General features: G+C 37.4%; 1 protein-coding gene and 1 pseudogene across 2 annotated transcripts in view; one reads left to right on the top strand and one right to left on the bottom strand.

The window, feature by feature from the left end:
* Positions 1 to 27,780, top strand: part of LOC134225398 (nicotinamidase) — a 157,874-nt gene that overhangs the window by 57,208 nt on the left and 72,886 nt on the right. The window lies entirely within an intron of this gene.
* On the bottom strand, positions 16,800 to 23,336 carry LOC134227728 (DNA helicase MCM8-like; annotated as a pseudogene).

Genomic DNA, 27,780 nt, shown 5'->3' with positions numbered 1-27,780 from the left:
ACCTCCGAGTTGCCTCTTTAAGGCAATAAATCAGAAGTTCAATTGAAGCAGTAGTTTTTTTTTCGTCGTCGTCCAGAGAAACGCCAAAAGTTTTACACAACGTAGGGTCGTCCCACCCTGGACGCAAAAACTACCTTTTTGACCAAGCTACATTTTCCCCAATGACAAGCAAAGGGATAGGGTCGTTTGGCCGCAACTCATTCGGCCGGAAAAGTCATTAGGCTGAACAATACGGTAGGCCGAAAGTCATCCTCCCGATTTCCATTTAGCCGAATTGAATAGCACGCGCAACAGTTGGAGACAAACAACCAAAGATTGCTGCACAACATGTTTCAGATATTTAAAAAAGACATTAAGTTGCATATTATTTACCACGTAACATTAAATCTTTCCAAATTAAATTGTTTGTATAAATTGAGTTACAGAAAAGTTGAGAGAATCTTCATGTTTGATTTAGCATCGCTCGACGTTTTGATAATTTACAATTCATTCCGATGATGGTGCAATCAAGTAACAGTAAACCCGAGTACGAAACTTTAAAATTGTATATGGTTTTTAATGGTGAAGTGAATATGCACACTGTGCTGCATCGTGCAAGCATCGAGAAAGCAGCCCATTTTACACGAGGTAGGTTATGCAACCCAAGGGCTCTCCTTAGCCGTGCGGTAAGACGCGCGGCTACAAAGCAAGACCATGCTGAGGGTGGTTCGATTCCCGGTTCCGGTCTAGGCAATTTTTGGTTTGGAAATTGTCTCGACTTCCCTGGGCAATGGGCATAAAGTAGCATCGTGCTAGCCTCATAATATACGACTAGAAAAATGGTAACCTGGCTTAGAAACCTCACAGTTAATAATTGTGAAAAGTGCTCAATGAACACTAAGCTGCGAGGCGGCTCTGTCCCAGTGTGGGGTTGTAATGCCGATAAGAAGAATAAGGTTACGCAACCATGACGGTAAGGTAGCCTATCGAATATTCTTCAAGAATGGCGAAAATAGAGTTAAAGGATTCAAACAGCAACAGGCCCGAATGACTCTTGCACGTGCTATGTTGCATTCCTGGAAATACGCTAACCCAAACTCCGAGCTTTGCTCGGGTTTATGGTACTCGGGAAATACATGAAGAAATTTATTAGGCGGAAGCCGATAACCGGTAGAATCTGCGTGTTGAGAATGAAGGAAAATTTATTTAACTACAATCTGATCATGATCAGAGTATCTGCCTCAATGGACAATTAGTCCCATGGTGTTCTTTGTGAGCCTTGATATGAGAGCCCAATAGTATAGTCATCGGGAACGTAGGCGTAGGCGCGCAGATCGGGAGAGAAAGTTTCTTCGTTCTGCCTATCAATGGCACGGAACCCGACCAGTTAGTCATAACAAAATTTTGTCACAATTATATCAATATGTGTTACAAATAACAATACTTGTGCTGTGAAAAATCGACTTTTAAAATATTCGGTGGAAATTGATCGACCACGATGAATTCGACCGCGCATGCAATTTCAGAATTTTGGGAGACTTGATCCCCTTTCTATGATATTTACACAGCAATAATTATTCCTGCCAACCCTTCATCAAATCTGTCAAATCTACGAAAAATTAGAAGCCTGTAAACAGATTTATATTTTTTTGAATTTTTTCGCCAAAATTTTGTATGAGTGACTAATGAAAGATCAAGTGTCCCCATATGTAGGCAACAACTTTAAATCCAATTATCCTAAAATTGTGATGGATTGTTGACATTTTTATCAGTACAGATCATTGAGCATATTTATGGCTTTGTGCTGTGAAAAACAAAAGCATTTGGTCATTGTTATGAAAAGTTGTTCAAATTTTACGTGGCCACTAAAAAAATCTTAAGGAGGGTCAAAATATAGGATATCTGTTCCTATATCAATAATAATAAGGCAATGCGCATATGAAATGCATTGATTTCTCACCCAATAATCAAGAAACATGAAAATAATTATGCTCGGCTCACGTAATTTTTAATTGAAAACCATTTGGTAACTTCAAAAATGAAATTTTTATCCCATTATAGAAGTATTTAGCTAAAAAACATCATCACCGCCATGCACCTATTTCAATAACATTCGAAAACAGTTAATCCTATGCCTGTACCTATATCAATAATACTGTTTCCAACATAAAATACGCACACTATTACTTGTGTGTATACGTAACGATATGATTGCAGTGATGCCGAATTCTTCAATGTTTTGTATTTGAATTGAAATACAATTACAAAATTGCAGTTTTTTTTATGTAGTTTTCCAACTTATCAGTTTAATTTTATGGTTGTCATAGCTTATCTTTTCGATAAACCTTATTTTACAAACATAAGAGTTGAATTTCACAATGAAAGTTCATTCAAGCATTTTTTAAATAAAAATGTTGGTCGGCAACCCTTGCAGATACTGCCAGCAATGTAAACAGTTTGGAATACGGACAAGGATAATTGAGACGTTGTTCGAAAGAAACCTATATAAAACTATAGAAAATCGCGTTGGTTTTTTAAATATAATTATATTAATAGTGAAAATGTGATGTGCATTATGTGTTGTGAAGTGAATTGTGAAGGGATAGAATTGTTCTAGCTTGAAATTGAGTGGAAAATATCATCGTGAAAACAGATGAATCTGCTAGTAACAATCGAGCAGTGCATCAAACCAACAGCTCAGAGGTAGGAAAATGAAAATAAATGTGTTTTATATTTTTGTTTCAAATAATTTAAGTCTTGGGAATTAAAACATTACTCAAACAAACATCTTGAATAATACTCTAAACATTCGAAAATGTGTTCCATCCATTATTGTGTACATACGATGTGAGAAATTGTAAATATATTGATATTTGGTTTATCGACGATTGGGATTAATATACGGGCCGTTATTAATATGGGAACAGATACCCTACAAACCGCCCTGCAGAATAAATAAGGTTGTCAATCCAAAAAATAACTCACCACAGTCAGTCTCCCCGGGGATCAAGTCTCCTTACCTTCCCATACATGTTTTATAACAACCGCTGTTATAATAAACTGCTGTAACAGAATAACAAGTTCCGATATAAATCTGTTACTATCCACTGGTCGGGAAATCCAATCGATTCATACTGGTCAATTCGGGTTAATCCTCAGTACGGTTCTAGAATTATTCAAGAATCCGTTGGGGTCAGTTGTCCCCGGAAAAAGCGGCCATTTACAAATTTAAACAGGCCTTGTGACACTTCAAACTTCATGATTTCACAAAGTAATGATGGGAATGATATTTTCAGGGTTCCTGGGCCACTCGGATTCAAACCGGCCGCATCTGAGGGACCTACGGAATGACTATTTAAAAAATTGAACCGAAATAGGGTTTGTGGCACCTGGTTCAGTTAGGTTTAATCCGGTCACATCGGCCCCAATCCGGAGGACCTACGGAATGGACATTTTCCTAATTGAGTCCAGGTAGTGTCACATCTCAAACATCATGATTTTATAAAACAATGATGGGAACAGTGACGGAAAATGTCATTTCAATGTCATGGGACTAATTTGCAAATAACTTTTTGCACAACTCATTTACAATTATGTTTTCCATAAAAACATGTAGGTACTTGAAAACTTTTTCTAACAGATATTTTCTCTAAATTTCTCTCCCTATGTCGATATATTCGAATTTCTAGGTTACTAGACCATCTTGGAACAATAACAAACACATCGAAAACAAGAAATTACATTTGTTTTGTTGTCGTTTTTCATAGCAACGGGCTTTTTTCGATTTAGTACCCATTTCAATTTTCCGTCCATTCCACGATCTCTCCTTATCTCGATGCTCCCTTCAATGTTGTAGTTTGTACGTTTGTACCTTGACACCTCACACTTTATAATTTCGAAAAGCAATTAGGGGAAATGACGGCGTTGGCAGTTTTTGTTTTATTTTTATTTCATAAAATTTGGTCATCAAAAACCCACCTGACAATAATAGAACAAAACCTGCCAAAGCCGTCATTTCCCCTAAGTAAATTGGTTTTAATGGTTGCAGAGCAACTTGAGATTATTCCAGTCGCATCGCATACGAGGGAAGATTTCCTTTAGACAAATCCTCTTGTACTCAGGTACAAGGCTTGATTTTGATAACCTGTTTTGATCAAACTGAACAAGTTTCCCTTTAGTAGGTTTCACGGATCGCAGCCAATGTGACCAAATGACTTAAGAGCCACAAAACACAGAATTTATTTCATTGTTTTGTGAAATCATAAAGTATGGGGTGCCTCACGTCCTATTTTGACTGAATTTAAAGAAAATTTCCATTTCGTAGTTTTTTTTCTCGGGTGGGAAATGTTGCCAATGATATAGGATTGCATTAATAATGATTTTTTATAGGGGAAGAGGCCCCAAAACGCCCTCCCGGGGCAAAACGACTTTCGGATATTTACTATTTTTGAGATAGACTTAATAAAAGTAGACTTGAAATTATGTAGGTTAGACGAAAAAAGTGTCAAAATAATAGATAGAAATCTAGGAGAACTGGAATTTTCCACATTTTGATGAAACATCTAACATTTCGGCGAGGCTAAACGCCCTAGTGGAACTATCCTGCAATGTACCGGCGTCTCCACGCACTGTCTATACTAGAATGCTGATGCGTCGACGCGTGGTACGTTGTTCCCTAAGAGCTGCCGGCTAGAAGGCGTTTTGCCTCATGAGTTTTCCGGCAACGAAATATCACCACTTTTTTTAATGTGTATATTATCAATTGATTGAGATTTTGTCTAATTTTAATATGGCATCAGCTAGCTATATTGTTCAACTGTTGCGTGAGGTAGAAATACCCATGAAAATCGTTATAGCTTAGGCATAAAAGCATTCTATGCTTAGCTAGGGCATATTGCCCATCCTTCCCCTAACACTTTCAAAAGTGGAAGTGCTTAGTATGTAGCAAGACGGCAATTCCACATTTTTGAGAAAGTAAAATAAAATTTTTATTATTGTTTATTTGCAATAAATATGTTACTGCTTTTACTTTAATTCAAATTGAATACTACCGCACGTTTTTATCAAGTTTATTTCAAAGCTTCAGATATGCATAGCAAAATAAAATAAAATTACAATCATATTTCTAGCTTTGTAATTTGAGCAACAACATGGAACTGTTAGTGTTTTATATTTGCATCATAATTATGTTAGATAGAAATGGTCATTTGAACGATAAGCTTGATTTGGATTTTTTAATATAATCTTACTCTATTACACGCGTAATAAGGATCTCCAGTTTACCTTGCGAGCAAAAGCGTAGGATTGGGAGAGGGCGAGTTCGAGTCTCGAGTTTTCGAGTGGGGGAAACATTCTCGACTCCCTGGGCATAGTGCACCCGTTTTACTTGCCAGACAAGATACATACTCATGCAATGGCGGGCATAGAAAAGCTTTCAATTAATAACTGTGGAAATGCTGATAGAACACTAAGTTGAAAAAGCAGGCCATGTTCCAATTGGAAATGTAGCGCCATAGAAGAAGAAGATGATTACACGCGTTAATGATATTAATTACAATCCATTCAATTGCCACAAATATATCCGTTGCGTCGATTGATGTTTGCTGTTCCTAATTTAAGGCCCACACATTCAGCAAAAGGCTATCGTAACTCATTGAGAGCACTTTGGTGAGTTGAGTATGTTGTGTTTATGGATCTTGTATCGGTATTTGGTGGCCAAACACCATTTTAGGCGATACCATCTCGATTTATTATTCATGTAGCCATAAACCGAACTAATGTCTGACGCCTAGGCTTACGTTGCTTGCTCGGTCGGTTGCAATTCCCGTACCGCTTATTTCTCGCGAATCATCCGCCCGCTTCCAGGTCAGCAAATAATCAATATTTCATGGAAATCGTACCACCACATCCTGCATATCGACGCTCATGTAAGACGAATCTCATCCGCCACAAAATGGGAAAAGGATCCACCGCAGCCATTATGTGCGATGAAATTTTATGAGTTTGTAAAATTTCAATCGTTTAAATGGTCTACTCGTTCTCGGAGAAAAATCACAATCGACAAGCTGATTCGGATTGTTTACCACATTGGAACCTATAAAATGAGAAATCTTTCAGGGGCAACATAGTGAGATGTTCGTAAAATTGTGGTGTGGCACGGAAGCGGTGATTGGCATACATTTTCCTTTTATGAGGGCACGTTCTGATGTTGACAAGACCATCCTCAAATTTTATGTTTGCTATGCATTGACGATGCAATCGAAGTAACGAGAACTCTATTTCAATGTGTTCGCATTGTACTTTTTACATGTTCCATTGCAAACAGGAAGATTTCAAATCGGAATGAATTTGAAATTCTCATTACAGTTCTATCGGGGTTGCAAGCTGTTGTGGATAGTCCGCAGCTCGGAGGTCAAAACCGTTCAAACAGGTATCATGATGAATATGAATGAGACCATAGAAATCGTTAACCGGGTATTCCGAATAGATGATAGCTAATGACGGTCCTAAATCAAATTTGCATATCTCAAATTGAAATCGATGTTTCAACTTAAAATCAATTCGGAACGAACTTATATTGGGTTACCTCTCGACTCTTCAACTCTGGAGCAGACATACTAAATATGTATTTTGATAAGCGACAATGAATCGATGATTATCTCATCGGTGATATCTTTATTATAAATATATTATATTTTGTTTTCAAACGGATCAAATCTCAAAAGCATACAGTAAATGATTCTTTTTATAATTCAACTACCTATGCCAATTGCGTTCTCCCAATAATAGTAGTTCGTTACCAGTTACGAGGTAGATTCTAGGCGATAGTTCTATGCCGGGCTTTCATGATGGATAGATATCATTCTGTCAGAATGATGCTGCACCAAACTCGTATGGATGGCGAGAGATAATGTTGACGATGCGGTATTTACAGCGTGGTGGCAGACAACATTGTTTGCTGCTTTTGACGCAAATAAGACACGATTTTACACCATCCGTACGTTTTCAGCTCCCGGTGTACAATGTAAAATAAACCACCGTATCTTACAATCTATGCGGTGTACGATAACATTTCCAGCATGACAACTTTTTCTTCTTTTTGATGGCACTACACTGTCTAACTGCATTGTTGTCTCTATGTTTTATCTCTTGTTCTGGAATTCTGTTTAAGTGAGAGTATTTTCTTTCTGATTTAGGTAGATTTAGAATTCTCGGATTAAAAAAAAATAATCGTAGAGGGTCTCAAATATAAATTCGAACCCAGCCATTTTTGGGATTATCTTGCTTTGAAGTCACTTACATTATCACCTAGTCAAGCAGAACTATAAAATGGCATCGACCGGCGCATTAAATCGCCAGAGCTCGCAACCGACAACCACGTTGGGTACCCATTGTTTCAGGAGAAGAAGTGAGGAACATTATGTTCAATATGCATCATGCTCCGCATATAACTTTGTAGCGCTTCTGTTTGTCTGCACGATGTGCATTCAGCAATTTAACATACAATGTGCGATTTTGTACTCTGTTAGGAAATACGTTCACGAGCTGTATAGTGTCTTCCAAATGTTTATCTATAGGATGTGATTTAATACGTAGCACAACAATTTCAATAGCAGACTTATTATAATTCGAAATTAATTAGTTTTGGGTGCAATTATTGAAATCAGTGTAGAATAACACACGTGCACACAAACATAATTATCAGAAACCTTGATCTTTCCTGCTTTGTACTACAGCCTATGTTTTACCCGTTCCTAAACTTCTATAAAACTACACTGCCGCTAACCGCAAGTCGAGCACATCTGTATATGGGCCTCCATATACAGATGTGCTCGACTTGCGGTTAGTGGCAGTACATTTCTATTGTACTTGTCATACTCATCACTGGCGGCATCAGAGTTCTAGAAATGGTGGGGCAACAGAATTTTGGTGGTAGGTTCATTTATAATTTTGAGTCAGTAGTAAGAACTATAATTGGAGAGGACAAAAAAAATGTACGGTTGTTTCAAATATTAGGAAATTTTAATTGCATCTTAACCCAAAGTGACCAGAACTTTCTTGGGCCAATCCGGGACACCTTAACCTTACGCACTATAAATTTTGAAAGCGTAACAAATCGTTTCAGAACGGATTATTTTCTTTTCTCAACCAAAACATCCAGCATCGAAATCTTTGGATATTCCAAAAAAATGGAATATAAAAGTTTGTGTACTCTAGGCAAACTGGTCATGGGAGCATAATGTCGATTTCACCGCAATTTATAGTTCGCAAAACATGACATTTGGCCGAAAAAGATATTTGGCAGAAAGGTCCATTTGGTCAGAATTGTTGTTTCCCCATTTGGCCGTATATTACTTTTGGTCATATTATATTTTCAGCCAAACCGTTTTGGCCTAATCTTCGTTTCGGAAACTAGTTAGATACTTTACAATAATCAAATCCAATCCAAATCCAATCCAAATCCAAACCAAATCCAATCCAAATCCAATCCAAATCCAATCCAAATCCAATCCAAATCCAATCCAAATCCAATCCAAATCCAATCCAAATCCAATCCAAATCCAATCCAAACCAATCCAAACCAAATCCAAACCAACCAAACCAATCCAAACCAATCCAAACCAACCAAACCAATCCAAACCAATCCAAACCAATCCAACCAATCCAAACCAATCCAAACCAATCCAAACCAACCAAACCAATCCAAACCAATCCAAACCAATCCAAACCAATCCAAACCAATCCAAACCAACCAAACCAATCCAAACCAATCCAAACCAACCAAACCAATCCAAACCAATCCAAACCAATCCAAACCAATCCAAACCAATCCAAACCAACCAAACCAATCCAAACCAATCCAACCAACCAAATCCAACCAAACCAACCAAACCAATCCAAACCAATCCAAACCAATCCAAACCAATCCAAACCAATCCAAACCAACCAAACCAATCCAAACCAATCCAAACCAATCCAAACCAATCCAAACCAATCCAAACCAACCAACCAAACCAATCCAAACCAATCCAAACCAATCCAAACCAATCCAAACCAATCCAAACCAACCAAACCAATCCAAACCAATCCAAACCAATCCAAACCAATCCAAACCAATCCAAACCAATCCAAACCAACCAACCAAACCAATCCAAACCAATCCAAACCAATCCAATCCAAACCAATCCAAACCAATCCAAACCAATCCAAACCAATCCAAACCAACCAAACCAACCAAACCAATCCAAACCAATCCAAACCAATCCAACCAACCAAACCAATCCAAACCAATCCAAACCAATCCAAACCAATCCAAACCAACCAAACCAATCCAAACCAATCCAACCAATCCAAACCAACCAAACCAATCCAAACCAATCCAAACCAATCCAAACCAATCCAAACCAATCCAAACCAATCCAACCAATCCAAACCAATCCAAACCAATCCAAACCAATCCAACCAATCCAAACCAATCCAAACCAATCCAAACCAATCCAAACCAATCCAAACCAATCCAAACCAATCCAAACCAATCCAAACCAATCCAACCAACCAAACCAATCCAAACCAATCCCAAACCAATCCAAACCAATCCAAACCAATCCAACCAACCAAACCAAACCAATCCAAACCAATCCAAACCAACCAAACCAATCCAACCAATCCAAACCAATCCAAACCAATCCAAACCAACCAAACCAACCAAACCAATCCAAACCAATCCAACCAACCAACCAAACCAATCCAAACCAATCCAAACCAATCCAAACCAACCAAACCAATCCAAACCAATCCAACCAACCAAACCAATCCAACCAATCCAAACCAATCCAAACCAATCCAAACCAACCAATCCAACCAATCCAAACCAACCAAACCAATCCAAACCAATCCAAACCAATCCAAACCAATCCAAACCAATCCAAACCAATCCAAACCAACCAAACCAATCCAAACCAATCCAAACCAATCCAACCAACCAAACCAATCCAAACCAATCCAAACCAATCCAAACCAATCCAACCAATCCAAACCAATCCAAACCAATCCCAAACCAATCCAAACCAATCCAAACCAATCCAAACCAATCCAAACCAATCCAAACCAATCCAAACCATCCAACCAAACCAATCCAAACCAATCCAAACCAATCCAAACCAATCCAAACCAACCAAACCAATCCAAACCAATCCAAACCAATCCAAACCAATCCAAACCAACCAAACCAATCCAAACCAATCCAAACCAACCAAACCAATCCAAACCAATCCAAACCAACCAAACCAATCCAAACCAATCCAAACCAATCCAAACCAACCAAACCAATCCAAACCAATCCAAACCAATCCAAACCAATCCAAACCAACCAAACCAACCAAACCAATCCAAACCAATCCAAACCAATCCAAACCAATCCAAACCAATCCAAACCAACCAAACCAATCCAAACCAATCCAAACCAATCCAAACCAATCCAAACCAACCAAACCAATCCAAACCAATCCAAACCAATCCAAACCAATCCAAACCAATCCCAAACCAATCCCAAACCAACCCCAAACCAAACCAAACCAATCCAACCAAACCAAACCAAACCAATCCAAACCAATCCAAACCAATCCCAAACCAATCCCAAACCAATCCAAACCAATCCAAACCAATCCAAACCAATCCAAACCAATCCAAACCAACCAAACCAACCAAACCAATCCAAACCAATCCAAACCAACCAAACCAATCCAAACCAATCCAAACCAACCAAACCAATCCAAACCAATCCAAACCAATCCAAACCAACCAAACCAACCAAACCAATCCAAACCAATCCAAACCAATCCAAACCAATCCAAACCAATCCAAACCAACCAAACCAATCCAAACCAATCCAAACCAACCAAACCAATCCAAACCAATCCAAACCAATCCAAACCAATCCAAACCAATCCAACCAACCAATCCAACCAACCAACCAACCAATCCAAACCAATCCAAACCAATCCAAACCAATCCAAACCAATCCAAACCAATCCAAACCAATCCAAACCAATCCAAACCAATCCAAACCAACCAAACCAATCCAAACCAATCCAAACCAATCCAAACCAATCCAAATCCAATCCAAACCAATCCAAACCAATCCAAACCAATCCAAACCAACCAAACCAATCCAAACCAATCCAAACCAATCCAAACCAATCCAAACCAATCCAAACCAATCCCAAACCAATCCAAACCAATCCAAACCAATCCAAACCAATCCAAACCAATCCAAACCAATCCAAACCAATCCAAACCAATCCAAACCAATCCAAACCAATCCAAACCAATCCAAACCAATCCAAACCAATCCAAACCAATCCAAACCAATCCAAACCAACCAAACCAATCCAAACCAATCCAAACCAATCCAAACCAACCAAACCAACCAAACCAATCCAAACCAATCCAAACCAATCCAAACCAATCCAAACCAATCCAAACCAATCCAAACCAATCCAAACCAATCCAAACCAACCAAACCAATCCAAACCAATCCCAAACCAATCCAAACCAATCCAAACCAATCCAAACCAATCCAAACCAATCCAAACCAATCCAAACCAATCCAAACCAACCAAACCAATCCAAACCAATCCAAACCAATCCAAACCAATCCAAACCAATCCAAACCAATCCAAACCAATCCAAACCAACCAAACCAATCCAAACCAACCAACCAACCAAACCAATCCAAACCAATCCAAACCAATCCCAAACCAATCCAAACCAATCCAAACCAACCAAACCAATCCAAACCAATCCCAAACCAATCCAAACCAATCCAAACCAATCCAAACCAACCAAACCAATCCAAACCAATCCAAACCAATCCAAACCAATCCAAACCAATCCAAACCAATCCAAACCAATCCAAACCAATCCAAACCAATCCAAACCAATCCAAACCAATCCAAACCAATCCAACCAATCCAAACCAATCCAAACCAATCCAAACCAATCCAAACCAATCCAAACCAACCAAACCAATCCAACCAATCCAAACCAATCCAAACCAATCCAAACCAATCCAACCAATCCAAACCAATCCAAACCAATCCAAACCAATCCAAACCAATCCAAACCAATCCAAACCAATCCAAACCAATCCAAACCAATCCAAACCAACCAAACCAATCCAAACCAATCCAAACCAATCCAAACCAATCCAAACCAATCCAAACCAAATCCAAACCAATCCAAACCAATCCAAACCAATCCAAACCAATCCAAACCAATCCAAACCAACCAAACCAACCAAACCAATCCAAACCAATCCAAACCAATCCAAACCAATCCAAACCAATCCAAACCAATCCCAAACCAATCCCAAACCAACCAAACCAACCAAACCAATCCAAACCAATCCAAACCAATCCAAACCAATCCAAACCAACCAAACCAATCCAAACCAACCAAACCAATCCAAACCAATCCAAACCAACCAAACCAATCCAAACCAATCCAAACCAATCCAAACCAATCCAACCAATCCAACCAATCCAAACCAATCCAAACCAATCCAAACCAATCCAAATCCAATCCAAACCAATCCAAACCAATCCAAACCAATCCAAACCAATCCAAACCAATCCAAACCAATCCAAACCAATCCAAACCAACCAAACCAATCCAAATCCAATCCAAACCAATCCAAACCAATCCAAACCAATCCAAACCAATCCAAACCAATCCAAACCAATCCAAACCAATCCAAACCAATCCAAACCAATCCAAACCAATCCAAACCAATCCAAACCAACCAAACCAATCCAAACCAATCCCAAACCAATCCAAACCAATCCAAACCAATCCAAACCAATCCCAAACCAATCCAAACCAACCAAACCAACCAAACCAATCCAAACCAATCCAAACCAACCAAACCAATCCAAACCAATCCAAACCAATCCAAACCAATCCAAACCAATCCAAACCAATCCAAACCAATCCAAACCAACCAAACCAATCCAAACCAATCCAAACCAATCCAAACCAATCCAAACCAATCCAAACCAATCCAAACCAATCCAAACCAATCCAAACCAACCAAACCAATCCAAACCAATCCAAACCAATCCAAACCAATCCAAACCAATCCAAACCAACCAAACCAACCAAACCAATCCAAACCAATCCAAACCAACCAAACCAATCCAAACCAATCCAAACCAATCCAAACCAATCCAAACCAACCAAACCAATCCAAACCAACCAAACCAATCCAAACCAATCCAAACCAATCCAAACCAATCCAAACCAATCCAAACCAATCCAAACCAATCCAAACCAATCCAAACCAATCCAAACCAATCCAAACCAATCCAAACCAATCCAAACCAATCCAAACCAATCCAAACCCATCCAAACACAACCAACCAACCAAACCAATCCAAACCAATCCAACCAATCCAAACCAATCCAAACCAATCCAAACCAATCCAAACCAATCCAAACCAATCCAAATCTAATCCAAACCAATCCAAACCAATCCAAACCAAACCAACCAAACCAATCCAAACCAATCCAAATCCAATCCAAATCCAATCCAAATCCAATCCAAATCCAATCCAAATCCAATCCAAATCCAAACCAAATCCAATCCAAATCCAATCCAAATCCAATCCAAATCCAATCCAAATCCTTAGGCCTTAAGCCGATACAAATATTTAAAAACAATTATGTCTCCCCCCCATCCAGTTTTTTTTACCAAAAATAATATTTTGAGGGGACAACAAAAAAATTCGGGCAATTTTGAGGATTTTCAAAAAAATTCTTTAACAAATCCGAGGAGTTTTATCGATTGTTTCCATGTTAATATTTATTTTTAATTATCCTCCCCCTTGACCTTTCGAAGACCAGTAGGACATAATTTAAATTAAATATTTGTTTGTAACGGCCTAATTTAGGAATTTCTTTGGGATATGCTTTAGTGAATCGTTCAGAAATTCTTTTGAAAACTCCTCCAGGAATTCAGCGCAGTGGAATAAATTTCTTTTGACATTCGTCCAGGTTTTCCTTCGTAAATTTCTCCAGGATTTTTTTAGAAACATCTCAAGGAAATCCTTTTAGTAAAACAAAATTCTTTTCGAAACTGCTGTAGGAATTATTCGGGAAGATGTTTTCTGTAAATTTATTAAATAATGATATAGGAATTACTGAAGGTATTTTCGGAAGAGTTTCTATCGTTAATGTCAAAGGAATTACCAGATTAAATTTCAGAAAGAACTCTTAAAGTAGTTTCTGAATGATCCCTAAAAGAATTTCTGAAGTGATACCCAAAAAAAATTCTTAAAAAAAATCCGTAGGTCTTAAAGAATGTTAAATTTAAATTCCGGAGGAATGTCCTTTGGAATTCGTAAAAAAAATCGAAAAAAATCCTGGATGAAGTTTTAAGAAATTTCGAAGGAATTCCAAAAATTCTTCCTAGAGTTTCCGAAGATTCTGAGAGAATTGCTGGAAGAATTTCTTTAAGATATTTCTGAAATAATTACTGAAGCAATTTCTCAAAGAAGGTCGGTGGAATTCCTAAACTATATTCAGGAAGTAATTTCCAAGGGAATTCTTAAAGAAACTTTCGAAGGATTTCTCCTGAAAGAATTTCGGAAGATTTTCTTGAAGCGATTTCCGAAATTGTATTTAAGGTACAAGCATTCCTTAGCCTTAAGAATCTTTCTAATGTTTTCCTATAGGAAATTTTAAATTTTGATTCCTTAGAGAATTCTGAAAGATTTTTTAGAATTTAATCTTTGAATTTTCGAAAGGTTATCTTCCTTTTCGGAAAGAATTTCTGGATCTATCTGCAAAGTAATTTCCTGAGAATTTTCCAAAATAATATCTGGAGGAAATTCCTTGACGGAATGCCCAGAAAAAAATTAAGAATGTCGGAAATTGGTTTAGACGTTCGTTCAGAATTTCCAGAAGTAAATTCCGGAGGAATCCCGTAATTCTGAGGGAATGAAATTTCTGATGGAATACCTGGAAGAATTTCTGAAAGTATTGATACAGGAACTCTTGAGGGAGATTCCAGAGGAGTTTCTTAAATATTTCTAAGCCTTTTTTCTAAAGGAATTTTCGAATGAATTCCTTAATAAATTTCTGAAGGTATTTCTAGAATCATGTTCGGAGAGATTCCTTGAGGAATTTTATCATGAATTACTGGAGGAATTTTCGATGGATTACTTAAAGAAATTTACGATTGATTTCGTGTAGGAATTTTTAAAGGTATGCCTTAAAGAATTTCTAGATGACTAACCGAATAAATTTTACGAAAAAACGTCTGAAGAATTTTCCGAAGGAAGTTTTGGATAAATTAATGAAATATCAACTTTCAAAAATTTCTGGAGAAATATTTAAAGCAACCCCGGAAGTAAATTCTCAAGAACTTTTTGAGAATATCCGAAGTAGTATGATCACCCGAGTAACCTAATTTACACCGATTTGATTGCAGCAACTCATACAGGACTGTATTTTAGGACAATTTTGGCGTATGTAATTAAATGTCATGGAAAATATTCGATTTGGTGGGTCACGTGCCCCAGCTTAACTCCGCTAGTGATACTCATACTTCCTAAAGTATTTAAGAGAGATCGAAAAGTTTTCTTAATCTTTATTTGAGTAGCCATTCCTCCCGAATAAATTGGAACCAACTGAAAATAATCAAAATCATTTCTTCTAAAGTGATAACTCAAATCAAATATTTCGAGGTTACTGTAAACATTCGAGCAAGATCCGTGAAGTTTAAGGATAATCACGATTGAGCTCAATGATGGCTTGGCCGCTTTAACCCTTGTTAAGGACACAATTCTCAAATAATAAGTAATTACAAATCTGAAAATCATTACACCCAACCGGCGGTTGGTAGATTTTCCAACAATTCTGTATAAGAATCTACCAAAACCTGTATAAGAACTGGGCATATGCGAAATTGCTAGCTTCTTATACAAATATTGTATTAGAATCTAACAATTTTGTAAGCTTTCCTTACATTTTTTGTATAAGAATCTAACAAATTTGCATATGTCCAGTTCTTATACAGGTTTTGGTAGATTCTTATACAGAATTGTTAGAAAATCTAACAACCGCCGGTTGGGTGTAGTTAATGAATTCAGCTCAACGCAGCAAAGATGAAAAATTGGCTTACGTTGGTTCAAACAGAAAGATGCTTCAAATATTTGTCCCCTGAAGGTGAGGTAGATTTGAAATGGCATTCTAACGAGATTCACCAACGAGCCTGGAGTTTGTATGAAAATATTTATTATTTATTCAGACCGGGGTGCCTGTACTGTAGAGAACAGAATTTTGCATTCCGCTATTTCAGTTTTGCACATCGCCTGGCACGCAGTCTACGAAGGTTCAGAAAAATATTGAGTAACGTTGAGTAGGAATCATATATCAATCGTGCCATAATTGTTCTTGAACCTAACAAACTATCTCACACAGACGTCACCTAAGTTCGTCGCTTGATATACAACAGTATGGATCTCCGGGCCTCCTATAGAAAGTGCGTTCTTGCAGTGATCCTATAACCTTTACGAATACTTAATGTACGAGAAAAGCAAAAATAGATGAAAAGAAAAGGAAAAATGCTTTTACATAACTTTTGATGAATTATCTAACCCAGTGTAGAGAAAGAGCATCTCAGACCGACATCCATTAAACAGTGGAAAGTTTACTGCAAGCTCATCGTCATCATCATCCGGCGTATTTGTCCGGAGAACGAGTGGTCTTTTCTTAGTTAAAGTTACAGTCCATCCGATTAATGGACGATGATGGTCCGGTTATCTCGGGGAACGATTATACAACTTGTGTTTTCCTCTTTCGGGGAATCTTCGTTGAGTTGATGAAATGTTGCGGCAGAAGGATACCGAACCGGACGGATAACTCTTTGTTGGCGTCGACAATGGACAAAGGGTAGCACCGTGTTTTTCCTCGATAATGGAAGGGTTTCTGGGCTGTACGAACACTGTAGTGTAGAGTTTGGAATCATTTTTAGTTGGCTAAGAATAGATTTATAATAGCAGATAATCTTATAAAATTAGCTGTTTGGTCCATTACTATTTTATTCCAAGACGATTAAACTGAGAGGGTGCAAAAAATATCAAGAAATTCATATTCTTGCTGAAAGTATTTTTCTTTGGATTTTCCAATGAAAGCGTTTAGAAATTCCCAGGAAAAGTTGTTTTTCAGAATTTCTACTTAAAATTCTATGCAATATCCGCGGGTTACTCTTACAAGTTTTTACGGAAAACTCTCTGGAACTGTCACGTTTTGCAGAAACGGTCATTGAGTCGCAAATAGTTTAGCTGAAAATGTCATTTGGCTGAAAGTGACAAACGACCGAAAATGTCATTGCCAAACGGGTCATATGGCCAAAAAGGTCGATCCGTTTGACATATTCCGACAAATTGCTTTTTCGGCAAAATAATCAGTTTAGACAATTAACACTTTTGGCCATATGTTCATTTCAGCCAAATGAAATTTCGGTCAATTGACTTTCGGCATAATGATTTGTTCGGCCAAATCATATATTCAACTAAACAAATTTCAACTTTGGGGACAAACCAAATGACTTTCGGTCAAACGGCCCTTCTCCATTCAAGGATTTGATTTCATCGAGAAATTCTTCAGATTTCATTGGAATATACTCGGTAATGTCTGCGGGAAATCTTTCGCAAATTTTATACGAATTTTTTTAGAGTACCTCCAATAAGTGATTCGATTTTTGCCTTTCTCGTACTAAGTACGAGTAAAGACTATATATTCGCTCCAAAACTAAGCTTTCTATAGAAGAAGAATTCTCGCTTAACTTTTCAAAAGGACCTAAGAAACATTTTTTTCATGAATTAATTTGAATAGCGCAATCAACAGAACAACATGAAAGCTAATGATTGCAGTATTCAAATTAATTCATGAAAAAAATGTTACTTAGGTCCTTTTGAAAAGTTAAGCGAGAATTCTCCGAAGTTTCAATTGGGATATCTGGGAAATTCGACGGACTTCTGTATAATTTGAATTGGCATGGAAAATCTTAGATCAGCGGCGTGAATCGGCGGAGCGCTGGCTGATGCAAAAATGTGGACGGCGTACATTGCTATCCAGATTCTCGTGCAAAATCACATTGTTTCACATAATCATGCTATGCAACAAATTAACGAGTTGTATCTTGCACGATTTTTGGGCGATAATGATACGTTAAACTTTTGGAGTATTCCATCTTCCTTGTGGAAAGATATTTGCGTAACAGTGTTGTAAAAAAACGAACTTGCAGCAAAAAGTGACATGAGCCTATGGGGAAGAGGGGGGGGGGTGGTCTATAGACCTTTTTAGCCCCTGTAGTTTCGCCAATGATTTTCACTTGTGTTAGCATAATCAGAGGAGAGTATTATCACATTCACTGTCGGAACAAAATTTCTGCACGCATAAGCAGTGTTGGTAAAAACTCAAAATCTCAAAACTCATGGATGATTCAAATCAAGCGTGAGTTGAAACGCACCCAACTCAGCACCTAAAAACTCATGGATGAGTTGAATCATCCATTTGAATCATCGTAGGTTTTCTTTCGTTCTCCTTCGTTAAAAACAGTGAATTGGCGTTTGTCGCATGAAATATTAGACACTCTTTTGTGTATAAGCAATAAATGGCCTCCAAATGGATTTCAAATGCGTTTTTAAACCAAAATGATTTTTTGGCAAATGAGTGAAATGATGCGTTTTAGCATGAAAAATTCAAGCGTGATGCATTTCTTTAAAATCGCAGACGATTTCGTTCGCACGGGAGCGCTCGTTGACTGAGATTTATGAGTGATTTTACCAACACTGCGCATAAGTAAAAATAAAAGTTTACAATTTAAGTACTAAAAGTACTTCCGACATTCTTATTCGTTGACCTTAATTACGACGTTGTTTCATTGCTGTTCTAGTGAAATAGCAAATGTAGTGTGAAGTGAGTAATGATAAGTGAGGAATGAAAAGTAATAAATGAGAAGTGAGACATCCTAATAAGAAGTTTGAATTAGTTAAGTTAAAAATGAGGAATCAGAAGTAAGAAATGAGAAGTAAAAGGTGGAACGTCTCACATATCCCTTCTTACTTCTTACAGTGAGAAGTAAAAAGTGAAAACTGGCAATTGAGAAAAGAAAAGTGATTTTAAAAAATTACTTGAATAAATCTTAAAAGAAAAAAAAGGGAGAAATGAGTTGTAAAAAGTGAGAATTGAAAAGTGATTCTTGTCATTTCTTACATCTCACTCCTCATTTATCAATTCTAACTTCGCGCTTTTATTTTTTCACATGAGCGGTGAGTAGTGAGACGTTTCACTTCTTAGTATTTGCTACTTACTATTTCTGACTTTTTACTTCCTATTACTCAATTATCTACACAGAAAGAAAAATCATTAATAAAATCAAGAAAACCGTTGGTTAAAATAAAAAGTTGCGTTGGTTCTTTTTCGTAGAGAGTCGTGTATGTTTAAAATAAAAGTGCGCCAACTTTTACAACACCCATGGTTTAAAAGCTGCGGTTCACTCTGAAATTAAAAGTTTAAAAATTCAAAACAAAATGTAGGACTGTCAAATCAAAAAATGTTGCACAGATAAAAATAAAAGTTGATTATTTCGGTATAAATAAATGTTTAAGCCAAGTATAAACTCTCAAAAGTCGCAGTAAGTCCGAACCCATGGCATATTTATTTAAACTTGGATTATGTAAAAGTTGCTCTCCATTTACAACTATTTATTCTTAACATAGAAAACGTAGTTTGCGGGCTTTAAGGGTATCGCTTGTTGCTGTGCCCTCTTCGACATGTTGTGCCCTCTTCGAATGCAGCTGGCGTTGAACGGAAAACGGGCATTTTCAGAAAGTTTTGTGAGACTGTAAGCAAGACTGTAAGGACGTCTTCCATCATTGTCCATTTCCACCGACAATCAGCATAAAATCGCTCATGGTAGTTAGCATCCAAAGCAGTCTGAGAAATGAACATATTAACAAATCATTAATAATTCCCAAATAACAATTTCAAGACTTCATGGATTTATTTAAGTTTTTTGACAGTTTTATCGCTGCTTTGTTCAAAGCTGCGTGATCAGCTTTATTTGAAGACTTATAGCCATCTCCAAAACCATAATAAAACGTCTAATAAAACCACAAATGTCAAAAGCTTCATAAACTTATGAGTGGGCTAATGATTATCTTGAGGACTCCAATAAAACCAATTCTGAAAACTGTATTAAAGCCGGATATTTTGGTCATAGACTTGTCTTACGCATAACCTCCATAAAACTTTGTGGTTTTTTATAGGTTTATAATGGGCTTATACAAGAACATAATGTTTATGTTGAATTTTATGCACTATGGCCAACCGAATGGCCAAAAACAAATGTTTCTAGCATAATGTTTCTGCTACAAGTTTCTCGAAGACTTAAACAAAGAGAACAATAAATAGGGGAAATGTCCTTATCTCCATCTCACTTAATCCATCTCCATCTCACACATGTCCATCTCACACAATCCTTATCTCCATCTCCCACATGTCCTTATTTCATCTCATCGCGAAACAAAAAAACGGCACAAATTTCGACGCTTCTTTTTGTAAACATGTGTGCTCACTGCTGGAAAAAAAATACATAAATAAGAAGCAAATCAAATACCTTTCCATTGCTTTTTTTTGATGAGATGAACATCGGAGCCATGAGATGAAATCCAGGAGCTGTTCCCCCACAATGAATACGTAAACTTTAAAAATTGAAAGTGAAAGAGAACGCATAATCAAAACAAACAGCAAAAAGGTCAGACAGAAACTGTTTTATCTGATGCTTATACTGCCCTTCTACACATAATTGTCCCATGCTACCTTTGATGAAAAATCTCAAACTCGAATCAATGTGTCCCACTGAAAAAATGAAGTTGTCGTTTGATGATAATGAAGCATACAAAAACTTTACAAATGCAGTAATCCGTATTATGTTCTGGAAAAGTGTTGCCTACGCTCATTCACTGCCGTAAAAAACCTTTCAAAGTTCATTAGTTTACCTTATGAAATTTAGCCACAAGATAATGGTTTGAAAATCATAAGGTAACCTTATGGAATAGGATGAACTTTGGATGAATCAGAGCCATATCGAATACGTATGTGTATTATAAGTTGGGCATAAAAAATCATAGAACTACCTTATGAAATCTCATAAGTCTGTCTAATGAAATTCATACCTTGGCAGAATGAATATATTTATATAAAATATGAGAAAATATTTCATAATTGGAATTTGAACATAAAAAAATCTGATACCGCTTTAATTTTATTGTGCAATAAGAAACATTTTCGTCATAAGACCAATGGGTTAGGGATATCAATTCGACTGTAGATCCCCTAAATCGTTGACTTGACACTGATTCGCGTACCAAAGCCTCAAGCTGGCGTGTCGTCACTGGAATAGAATCCATTCCCTGCTGGGGTCGAACCACTTCGGCGTAAAAATGTATCTCTAATGCTTCTTCCGTCATCTTTGGATGGACGTTCTTCCGGTATTTCTGAATAAGTTCCACCGGCTGTACACCATTATCTCATTGGCTCTGATTTTAAATCGTTCGTGCAGAGGTGCTCCTGGTTGTAATCCGTGAATAGTTATTGTGCTCATTCCGGTTAGAAGGGCCTGAAACCCTGCACTTTGTGGTTGTTGTCCATCTCTCATGCAGTATAATTGTTGAATGTGAGATGCCAGCAAGTTGTCCAGACGAGAATTCAGTCGATCAAGTTGAATGAAAACCAAATTGAATCGAGACAAGAGAGCTGATTCCATTCGGAGCTTTTCTGATATGGTTTTTAATTTATCGTAATGACCTCTGGATTGACTGCAGCTAAGATACAAGTGCGTATGGGTAGTGAATAAATGACTTCTTCGTTCTACCTTAGCCATGCTTACAACTTGCTGTTCCATGGCTTCCAACAATATCAGATGGCTTTCGAATATTTCATCAACTTCATCGATACAGCAAGTACCTGATCTACCAGTTACTTATGCGCCCAATGCCAAGGTTTCTGCTGAGTCTTTTTTTTAACAGCCGCCGTCAGTGCAGCGTTAGAGTACCCCTGTTTGCGAAAATGCCAGTTGGGAATAATTTAGCACACAATTGCAACATTTGGCTCTTTCCAATACCAGGATCGCCAACTATGAAATTCCAGTGGGCGATGATGGTGCGCGGACAAACGGCATCCACTAACTTATGAGTGAGCTCTACCTCGATGCTTCTAGGAACCTGACCATGTCCCGAACGAGCACCGAGCATGGATTCCTGCTGGCGCACGATTTAAAAGGCGTCGGTTCGCGTAAAAATCGATGATCGCTCCGTGCCATACATGCTTCTCGACAGGATGTAGGAAGAGTCAACATCCTACTTGACATCCTATCTGTCTGCTATATAGTTTGTTGTGCATGACACAACGAGCAACGGAACGCCATCCAAGTATTGATTACCTGAAAAAATTAAAGCATAGCTAAGCAATATTTATATTGATGTAATCTGTTTCATTGCATTCCTCAAATGTGTGTAATTCGCCTAAGGACTAAAATAACCTTCTTACCTGAACTTTAGGCTAGAGTTATAGTTCCTCGTACGGCAAATAACTTAGCTATTAGTTTTCATATGCGACAGACGAACCTCGGATTACGATCAATTGGATGATTATGACAGAAGTTAATCAACAAATGACTTGATGACAACTTGTTGCATAGTTAGCTCAGCCATGATCAACGTTTGCTCTGGGTTGTCCACTACATCCTGTCGATATGTTTTCCACTCGACTGTATTAATGCCATATCTGCTGCTCCCGTGACAATATCTCACTCAAATCAAAAGTTCAAATTTTCATCAGATTATACTGCTCCGGGAATGTGGCATAATGCCGTTCAGCTGTTCGAGTTTTTACGATGCAGGTCATCCTTTACAATATGCTGAATCAATTTCAGAAAATTAATTTTTGGTGCTCTAAAATTAAGGGAAACGAACCACTTACCTTGCTGGGGTAAATAAAGTTTCCATCCTGGATATTCGCACGGTTTTTCATAGCATAAACGACAGTAGTTGCTGGGATTGCAAAATACTTAGCGACTACGCAGAAGGCGAACCACGGTTAACAATATCTGCATCGCCGTCGATCCGTGGAAGGGTATGTTCAACGGGATGCTCTCGTGGTGGACCAGACATTACACCTGGCCGTAAGGTTGCCGGAATCCACAATTTCATCGTACTGTTACAATAGTTCTATTAAAATCTTTACCGTTAAAGAAAATCTGTTAGAATTTTGTTATTTTTTATTTGTAAACATTGGAATGAACGTTGAAATGAACTTTGAAGTTAGTTCATGATTCTTTTTCATAAGGATTGTTTTGGAATTTCATAAGGTAGACTAATGGAAAACGTGCAAATGCTTATGGTATTCATTGGACACTTATGAAGCAAAATAAAAGTGAATTTTTATTGTTTCATAAGGTAAAACTTATGAAAATCTAAATGATTTTTACGCCAGTGTTACATTCTAAAAATATGTGTTAAATTTGCAGATCCAATCGATTTTAGAAATTAGTGGGACAAACTGATGCTAGTTTGATTTTTTCATCTGAGGTAACATGGGACAGTTATGCGTAGAACGGCAGTATATAGTTATTAAAAGTTCGAATTAGAAATGAACGCCATTAATTTGATTGAAATACCATTTAAGTTACTTGGAGTCCACGTATCGAGCTTGATTCCTCTCTCCATCTTCTCACAGTACTTTTATTGCATTCATTTCCCTTGGTCAATGAATTAATTTAGGCCCTCCTTAGCCGTGCGGTAAGATGCGCGGCTACAAAGCAAGACCATGCTGAGGGTGGCTGGGTTCGATTCCCGGTGCCGGTCTAGGCAATTTTCGGATTGGAAATTGTCTCGACTTCCCTGGGCATAAAAGTATCATCGTGTTAAGCCTCATGATATACGAATGCAAAAATGGTAACTTGGCTTAGAAACCTTGCAGTTAATAACTGTGGAAGTGATTAATGAACACTAAGCTGTGAGGCGGCTCTGTCCCAGTGTGGGGATGTAATGCCAAAAGAAGAAGAAGAAGAAGAAGAATGAATTAATAAGCAATTTCTAGCAAGTACGCAAGATACGCAAAACTGTATTTTGGCCATTTTAGTAGTTTAGTAGAAAATACAAACATTTTGCCCCATTAAACTTCGATATTTTTTTTATGACTGTTACAATTTCAAGTCGATTGTGGCTAATTATTTTTATGTTTTCTAATGCTAATTTGAAAGAAAATACAATTGTCATATATTTCAGCCTTAAATCATGACTGGAAGTGGCCGTTTTGCCCCATTTACTTCTTAAAATCTATTGCGGTTAGCTATATCTGATGCTTAAAGTAGCATCACACCTCAGGAAGATTTTCCGCTCTTCTCAAAAACTAAAATAGAAATAGTAAGGCGCAATGGATTTCAAATAGTAGCTGTGCTAGAAAAGAATGATTTTCAGAGGAAAAAGGGGCAAAACGGCCACTTGCAGTCATGATCCAAGGCTGGAATATGTAACAACCGTATTTTATTATAAATTAGCATTAGAAAACATAGAAATACCTAGCCGCAATTGATTTTAAATCGTGGCGGTCATACAAAAAAATATTTTTTCTTGAAAATGAGGCACGATTCCAGGTTTGTAGTTCCTACTGAATTTGCATTAAGAATCATAGAAATAATTAGCCAAAATCGATTTTAAGTCTTAGCGATCATATGATAAATTGACTTTTAGAAGTAAAGAGGGCAAAACAGCCATTGCTAGTGACAGTCCAAGGCCGGATTATATACAATTTAGACCATTCATATTTTCTGCTAAATACGCATCAGAAAACACAGTAATCGTTAGTCGAAATTGATTTTGAATTGAAGCTGTCATAGAAAAACTACGATTTTCGTGGGTGAATGGGGCAAAAAGGCCACTTTCAATTATGATCCAAGGCCGGAATTTATACCATTTGTATTTTCTACTATATTAGCATCAGAAAACATGGAAATAGTCAGCCGCAATTCATTTTAAATTGTAGCTTTCATAGAAAAATACGATTTCAAGGGTAACTGGGGTAAAACAGCCACTTTCAGTCATGGTATAAGGTCGGAATAGATATCCTTCGTATTTTCTACTGACTAAGCATCAGAAAACATAGGAAGGTATTTTTCCGGCGCAGCAAGTAGCCGCAATAAATAGGTACCTTTTTGGGTCGGATTTTCCCCACTGTGGCGGTGCTGGGCAATTAGACTGAATGACCATCAGGCTGAAATAAGGCTCGTACCAAAATTGAATGGTTCTATCAAAAAGGTATAAGGAAGAATAAATAAATGAGAAGAAAAGACGGAAGAAGCAGAACACGGAAGTAGTAAAAAGTAATAATAAATAAGGAAGGAGAAGAAAATCGGAAGGAAGAAGAAAAACTATGAACTAAGAAGGAAGAAGAGAGAAAGAAAAGGGAGAAGGAAGGAAAAAGAATTAAAAAGAGAAAAAGAGATAATAAGAAGTAATGAGAAAGGAAGAAAAAAGAGGAATAAGGTAGAACTCACTTCTCACATCTCATTCGGTCTATAGATGTAGATGTACTATATTTCGCCCTAGGGAATGATCGTTTGGCCGAAACCCATTCGGTCGAAAGCCATTTGGCCGAATGCCACTAGGCCGAAAGTTGTTTGGCCGCAAATAGTTTTAGTTTTTTTATGATAAAAAAACTAAGGGTCAAAATCAGTTGGTACCTATAAATATTTGTAGAACCATCATACTATGTGAATGTGGAAGTATTTTTGTATTACATAATGAAAATAATAGCAAAATACAAAAAGTTTGCTCAACATTCTGGAGCGATGCTAGCATACTGTCCGCAAAACACTCAGTTGGGCAACAAAATAACTTTTCTCAGTGGTTAATATGATATAAAATTGCTTCCATCTTCAAAAATGGAAATTATTGAAATGATATTAAAACCTGATTAAATGGACTTATGTTGTTTTTTCAAAGTCAATCACATAACGATTTGTAACCTTTTTATTATGTGATTGATAAAATACTAATAAAGGGCTATGAAACGTCTTGGGTTAAGGGGGGGGGGGGCGTATTGCCCAGGCACTTTTTGAAATACATTTTCACAACTTTTCAAAAAAGCTTTATTACGTGTTATCTGTCATATTTTTATATTACTACTCACGGGCAATGCATTTGGGACTTCTTGCACTACCAAATAACACAAAGTTTGCATAAATTGCGATTAAAAGTTAAAAGTTATCAAGGTTATCAAGGGGGGGGGGCATATTATACCGTCTTACCCTATGTACAGTCAGTTTAAGCTAAGCTAAGCTAAGCTAAACTAACAAGCTCTGTTGATGACAAAGGGTGTATTGTTTGGCGTTGTTCGAATATTGATATCCTCATTAGAACAATAGAAAAATCATCACTACAGCATCGACATTTTCTTGTTTTGCTGAAAAATTATCGAAGCAAATTATGAAGCTTTAAAAACAATACTGATTACCAATGATTTCACAACACATTCACCAGAATTTCGACATCCGTTTAATGCCTAGCACGTGTTCAATACAAAAAACGCCCACTATCCTACATCTACAACACAAACGACAACAGCAATGTCCGGAGGCTCTCACTCTTCTTAACCTTCGATGGGTGGGCTTCACACGAAAACGTCGGGACAGGTAGCGCACTGCAGCCATTTAATCGATTCCGTATACAGCTAGCAATCGGTTTCGGTTCACTTGTTCCCAAGAAATGAATGAACAGGCCGCGGTGAAAGGCGATCAATTTCAATCGTGGCACGATGTGTGGGCGGGGTTGAGATCGATGGGGGGTGAAGCGCATTCGGAAACTTTAAAGCTGAGTTTCGTGTGATTCTGATTCGCGCTGCAAATGGAAACTGTGCATTTAAATAACAACAGTATTATGAGGCGTGGAGGTAAGTTCGATTAATGGGACGGGGCGTATAAATCTACCAGATGCCATCAAAAGGCATCGAGCTGGGACAGAGCCCATGAGTCGGTGCGAAACATATCGGAGATGTAGGGGAGAGAAGAAGGCCTGCTACCGTGAATGGAAATAATTTTAAATTTCTGCCAAACATGCAAGTTTGAGTGCATATAGAGGTAGAGGGGGGTATTTGGACGAGAGTTTGAACTTTGATAATTGAGCAATAATCAAGTGAAACCCGATTTCATTGCAGCTTACCGTTTTGGTTCGTTTGCGAGCGCTGCTAATACAGCCAGCGTGTATTCTGTCATGGTCACAGTTGGCGAATGGAAATTAGTCTAATTGATGAAGTTGTAATTAAACTTGGTCTCAGTTGTACGACTCGGTAATCAGATTGATTGAATTTATTTTCGCTTTCGAAGGTGAATGTTTGATATATTTGTTTAAAATTGTATGCTATTGATAGATAATATCTTATGGCTTATTTTTAAATTATTTTTTGTTCTTTGTTGTAAATAGTGTTGCATTATCTTCTGTTTGAAAAATAGTGTTTTTAAAACAGTATAAACTTGCCTTTTGATTAAAATCTGGATTAAATACAGGATTAATTGAGCAGTTATGATGATTTGATTTTTGAATCCTGGTGTAAAGGCCTAATCTTCCCAAGACCGTTTTTACTTTACGGCTTCGGCATTTTTGATTTTGGTTTTCAACTGAGGATATATCTCAAGCTTTCCAAAACTTGGTCATCAATTAAGGATCTGTGAAATCC

The sequence above is a fragment of the Armigeres subalbatus genome, chromosome 3, assembly GCF_024139115.2.
Source record: "Armigeres subalbatus isolate Guangzhou_Male chromosome 3, GZ_Asu_2, whole genome shotgun sequence".
Taxonomy (NCBI): Eukaryota; Metazoa; Arthropoda; class Insecta; order Diptera; family Culicidae; genus Armigeres; species Armigeres subalbatus.
This window is presented reverse-complemented; position numbering and strand designations above follow the sequence as displayed.